Source organism: Eriocheir sinensis, chromosome 53 (assembly GCF_024679095.1).
Source record: "Eriocheir sinensis breed Jianghai 21 chromosome 53, ASM2467909v1, whole genome shotgun sequence".
In the NCBI taxonomy this organism is placed as follows: Eukaryota; Metazoa; Arthropoda; class Malacostraca; order Decapoda; family Varunidae; genus Eriocheir; species Eriocheir sinensis.
The window spans coordinates 12,382,615-12,388,345 of NC_066561.1; the positions used below are offsets into that span (position 1 = coordinate 12,382,615).

Sequence of the window (5,731 nt, forward strand, 5' to 3'; positions counted from 1 at the left end):
TGAAATATGTGAGAAAATATACGAGAAAACATAGGATTTAAGCATTTTTGACAGCAAGCTAAGACATTCGAAAACACTGAAGCAATAAGTATCTATGGCAAAGGTAAAGTTGTTAAAGATTTAGTCCCTGTGTGACTGGAAGTAAATTAATGCCAATAAAACGCGGGGATATTTCTTTTTAAAATAAAATAAATATTTGTTCTATAATACTTGTAAACCTTACAAGCACCACACACAAATAAAAGAAAAACAAAACAAAAACATTGAAATTTCGAGGTATAAAAAGTAGAAACTAAGCTGTTTTGAGAATTCAACAACAGAACTAAAGAAACACAATGAAATCAGTCATATCAATATCTTTGCATACACGGTTAGTTCCCCTCGCCCTCAAAAACAAAGAGCCTGGAATATGACATAAATCTATTCACTTCCATTGATAAATAAACAAGCTGCAGATTAATTTCAAAGACCGTCCTATTATAATAGGAACATAACATCTACTTACTCATTACACCGATAGAGGGCAGCAAACACTTCTTCCCACCCCACCTCGCATTACTGCACCACTCCGGCCTCCTCCTGATCTGACTCCTGCTGCAGTTTGAGTTCGGCAGGAGAGCGCAATCCGGCGCCTCAAACTCCACTTACGTTTCACGAGGAGACTGAAGGCGGTGGGGGACTCGATAGCTATCAAGGACGGGATTCGGGGAGGAGGGTTTGCGGGGCCGAAGGGGGTATGTGTTCCTCGTCTTGCACATCTGCCGGAGAGACCGAGACCGAGATTCGCAGGACTTCAATACAAAAATTAGGGCACGGTGTCAAAAAACCTGTGCCAAAATACCTTAATGATCCAACACTACTACTACTACTACTACTACTACTACTACTACTACTACTACTATACTACTGCTGCTACTACTACAATAACAAACAAGACTCGTTATCACACACCGACTTAGTCAACACTTTAAGAATCGTCAGGGGCAGGGAACGGCACCGTATGTCCCGTCCGCTTAACAATACCCTTGCATAACAGTTTTGTGATATAGGTTGAGAAAGTGAGTACTACAGGGTGTTGGGTTGCCAGGGATGGTTGCCTAAGGGCTGGGAACATGCACACCCACACACACACCCTCCTCCTCCTCCTCCTACTACTACTACTACTACTACTACTACTACTACTACTGTTACCGGCGGGGGGTGGATATTGGGCATAGCCAGGCATTCCTCCAGGTCAGACTCGTCGTTGGGGTAGTAGGTGTCGTCGGAGGAGTCGCTGTACTCGAAGACTTCCATAAGCGATCCAGCGACTGTTTGTTCTAATGCCTGATTCGCACCCCCGCCTGCTAACACACACACGCACATACACTTTTAGAGGTTGGTAGAGGTGGTAATACACACACACACACACACACACACACACACACACACACACACATATACATAAAGCATAGGGAGTCTTCCACAAAATTCTATTTATTATTTCATCTTCACAAAGCATCCATTAAGGTTATCTAATTATCTCTCTCTCACCGAAGCCGAAGAGTTTCTTGAGCTCCTGCGTTGCCTGCGTCAGCTCCTCCAGCCGCGGCACCGCCGCCGCCAATGGGTCCCTGCGGAGGATTCAACCAGTTGTGGTGGTAGTAATAGTAGTAGTGGGGACCTTTGCAACGGCCCCCTTGGTTCATAATATCGTCAGAACTACTATTACTAGTACTACTTCTACTACTACAATAATTACCTGCACCACCAACCCCGCGAACCACCCACCTGAAGCAGAGGGCGGAGTACACCACCAGCAACGTCTCGAACGTGAATGCAAGGGGCCTCACGGCTCTCACCACAGGTGCCGCCGACTGGATGTCCTCCTGGAAGCGCACCGACGTTAGCAATCAAATGAGAGTGTGTTATGAGGCGTCTCAATACGCGACTCGCTTATACGACAAGTTTTTAAGAGAAGGGAAGGGAAGGAAGGGAGAATGTAAGGGAGGAAACAATATTGGAAGTAGGGAGAAATTCTAAGGATGGAAGGGAGAAAGGGAGAACGAAAGGGATCATGGAGGTAAGGGTGCTAAAGGAAGAGAAGGGAAGGAAAGGAGGAGGGTGGGAAGGGAGCAAGGAAAAACGGAAGGGAAGATGGAGATAAGAGGGATGGACGGAAGGGAGGAGGACTAGAGTGACGTAAGGAAAAATGATAGAAAAAAGTCAAGCTCTGTTCCAATAACCATACAAAGAAAACTGGACTGCTAAACTGCTATTTGAAGACCACATTTTTTTTTTACAGCACAACAAACAACAAAAATTTGTAAAAAAAAAAAAAAAAAGCCCGCTAACTGTTGCTCTCCTATAGGACGGAACACCTCAACACCACACGCAAGCAAACCTGACACCACCACTCACTACCTCAACACACTCACCACAATCCAATTATTACCACTTATTACTTATTACTAGCGATATATGCTAAGAACGGCTGATATAAACATGCCGCCAGAAGCAGCCTCCTTTGTTGTAAGAAAAAAAAAAAAAAAAAAAAAAAAAAAACGGTAACATAAATAATTGTGTCTGCACGAAAATGCGAACTACTAGCGAGAAGAAGAAATAAATAAAACTGGTGGCAGCGGTGGGATACGAAAGGACTGCCACCTCAACACCGTGACACTTAACACAGCAACACTTGGAATACTCAAGAACAAACACACAAAATAAATAAATAATTAAATAAATAAAAATCAATCAAAATAAATAAACAAATTGAATAAATGATATGAAAGTACAATCTCTTAAAAATGTCCAATCTGTTACTAAGGCTTAAAAGGCAGCATCACTTACGCCATACAGGTAAAGCTTCCAAAAACAAGTTCTAATCAACGTGTACTGGTGTGAATTCTCATGGTTAATTAAGATAAGCCCATGGTCAGAAAGATTTAAAGTACTTTTCGGAGTCCACGTATGATAGGTTCTAAGTGTACAGGTGTGTGGGCTTTGGTGTGTGGGTTTTCAATGGTCATTAAGAATTAAGTTTATGGTTAAGAAGGTATGAGGTTACATTCACATGTAAGGATAGCGCAGTGGTTCTCAGGGTCACATTCTTAAACAATACGTCGCCCACGCACACATATTTGACAAGGTTTTCGTGGGAGTCGTGGGCATTTCCAGCGGTAGTTTGATGACCCTGGTGGTAGTCTGACACGCCCTCTGTACCTTAAACATAAAATACTAGTTTTCTTAAACATTTTGTCTCCCAAGCATACATCTTCGACAACGTTCTCGTGGGAGTCGTGGGCATTTCCAGTTTTATGACCCTGGTGGTAGTTTGACCTGTCCTCTGTACCCCGAACCTAAAAGACCACTCATTAGACCGTACCCGACTGACCTCCTTTTCTGGACTTCCAAAATAGATAACGTGAGGCTGGAACGTCTGAAAATACCAATCTAACATATACCCCAGCAGCAGAAATCCCAGCTTCCTCCTCAAGGTTCGCGGCCGCCCATGGAAATCACTAACGCCTTCAGTTTAAGAATTATTGGGATAGAGGACTGTTACCAGGGTCCGCTCAGGTATAAGTGCAGCACTCAGAGGGTGATTGAACCCGCAGGTGTTCAGTAAATGACTGCAGGTGTTCGGGTTTGAGAGTAATCACTAACCTTAAGATTATATAGCTCCCCCCTCCCCAAACACACACACACACACACACACACACACACACACACACACACACACACACACACACACACACACACGCAAATGCCTCTACCTCTCCCCCCTCCCTCACTCACTCCACCACAACAACAGCGAAAAAGTAAACTATATCGCCACCATCGTAAACAAACCGCCTAAGTTATTATTTTCTACTTTTCAGGAAATCAGAAAAGAACTGTCATTTTCTTTCACAGTAGAGGAATCAGTTCAAGGGGAAAAAAAAGCCCGCTACTCACTGCTCCTAGACTTATTATCTCATTTGGCTTAAGATTTAGCAGGAATGAAAAGGCCAATTCTAGAACACTCACACCCTGAATGATGAAGGCAACTATACAAAAAAGGGAGTCACATGATGAAAAAATTATGTAGACAAAAACCTGGAAATCGATGAAAAGCTACTTAGGAAATCATTTTTATGAGTGACGATATTTTTTGCATTTTTTGAGGTAAGGCCCCCAGGTGTGCGAGTCTGACAGGCGAGTAAATTAACGTAAATTACGGGGTTTGCCAGCCTGATAAGATGCTCAGATGCAGGACGCGAACCAATTAGTTACCAAGAGGTGCGAGGTCATGTTTTCCTCCTGCGCGGCTCACGTCAGGATTTCATATGGCGGATTGACCTGCCCCGCGGAGTTATGGATTCGCTCAGCAAGAGTACGTATATGGCGTTGTCGATAACTGCGCAGGACAAATAGTCTAGCCTTCAAGTCACATGGCACGAGTATATGGCGCTGTCGATAACTGCGCATGAGGACAAATACTCTAACCTTCCAGTCACATGGCACGAGTATATGGCGCTGTCGATAAGTGCGCATGCAGACAAATATTCTAACCTTCCAGTCACATGGCACGAGTATATGGCGCTGTCGTTAACTGCGCATGAGGACAAATATTCTATCCTTCAAGTCACATGGCACGAGTATATGGCGCTGTCGTTAACTACGCATGAGGACACATATTCTATCCTTCAAGTCACATGGCACGAGTATATGGCGCTGTCAAAAACTGCGCATGAGGACAAATATTATAATCTTCAAGTCACATGGCACGAATATATGGCGCTGTCAATAACTGCGCATGAGGACAATTATTCTAATCTCCAGGTCACATGTTCTCCCCGTCTTTTCACCGCATTGATGCCGGAGAACTCCCCCATGACGAGGCTGTGCAGCTAACCCACCCGCAGGAACACGCCCTCCACCAGGCTGCGCTGTTCCTCCGCCGACTACCTGCAACAGTGAAGCAAGGAAACAATCAGCCATGCAGTCAAAAAGTCAAGCAAACAACGATAGTCAAGCAAATAGAAATAGTCAAGCAAACAAACGATCAGTCAAACAGTCAATTAGTCCCTGCAACAACAGCGACAACAGAACAAAACTTAAGATGCCCGTGAATTACTGCCTCAATTACATCATTATCTTCCAGTGGGTGAGATATTGAAGCATTTTTATATCTTTAGTGCCACAGTTTGCCTTCCTTACATCCTTGCTGCCATTAGGTGTCAGCTGAATAACATCCTCTCGCTCTACCTTTCCTTCCACTCGACGACATCCTCTCACACCCTGTCCTTCCATCACCACCACCATCATCACTGTCATCCTCTCTTCCCTCTCCACCTTCCTTGCTTTACCCCACACACCATCAGCACACCTTATGTCTTTGAAGGCCGAGGTCAGGGCATCGCGGGACTCCGTTAGCTGTTTGTCCATCTGCTTTCTGAGGGAAGCAGCTGAGGTGAAAGCGAGGTCCAACTGGGAGCTGACCTGATAGGATGTCTCCTTCAGGCTGAGGGAGATGAGAAGAGAGAGAGAGGAAGGGCGTTACTGGAGGAAGAGGGAAGGCTAAAAGGAGTTAAGAACATAAGAACATAAGAACGCAGGAGTCTGCAAGAGGCCGGTAGGCCTGTACGAGGCAGCTCCTTTGACCCTAAGCTCCCGTGTATCTAACCCCACCTAATATCGCTGTCCATGAATTTATCTAGTCTATTTTTGAATGTGACAATTGTATTGGCACTCACCACATGACTGC

The 5,731-nt window shown here is 44.6% G+C and overlaps 1 long non-coding RNA gene across 2 annotated transcripts; it reads right to left on the reverse strand.

The window, feature by feature from the left end:
- Window positions 1–328: 328 nt before the first annotated feature.
- LOC126983143 (uncharacterized) lies at window positions 329–1,823 on the reverse strand. 2 transcript variants are annotated; one of them, XR_007735517.1, is made up of 4 exons: window positions 1,771–1,823; window positions 1,534–1,613; window positions 1,192–1,346; window positions 329–758 (listed from the first exon to the last, which is right to left on the reverse strand). It is a non-coding gene; the product is annotated as an uncharacterized LOC126983143 (long non-coding RNA). The 2 variants fall into 2 exon arrangements; XR_007735518.1 differs by having other exon boundaries at window positions 330–758; window positions 1,192–1,343; window positions 1,771–1,809.
- Window positions 1,824–5,731: the final 3,908 nt, after the last annotated feature.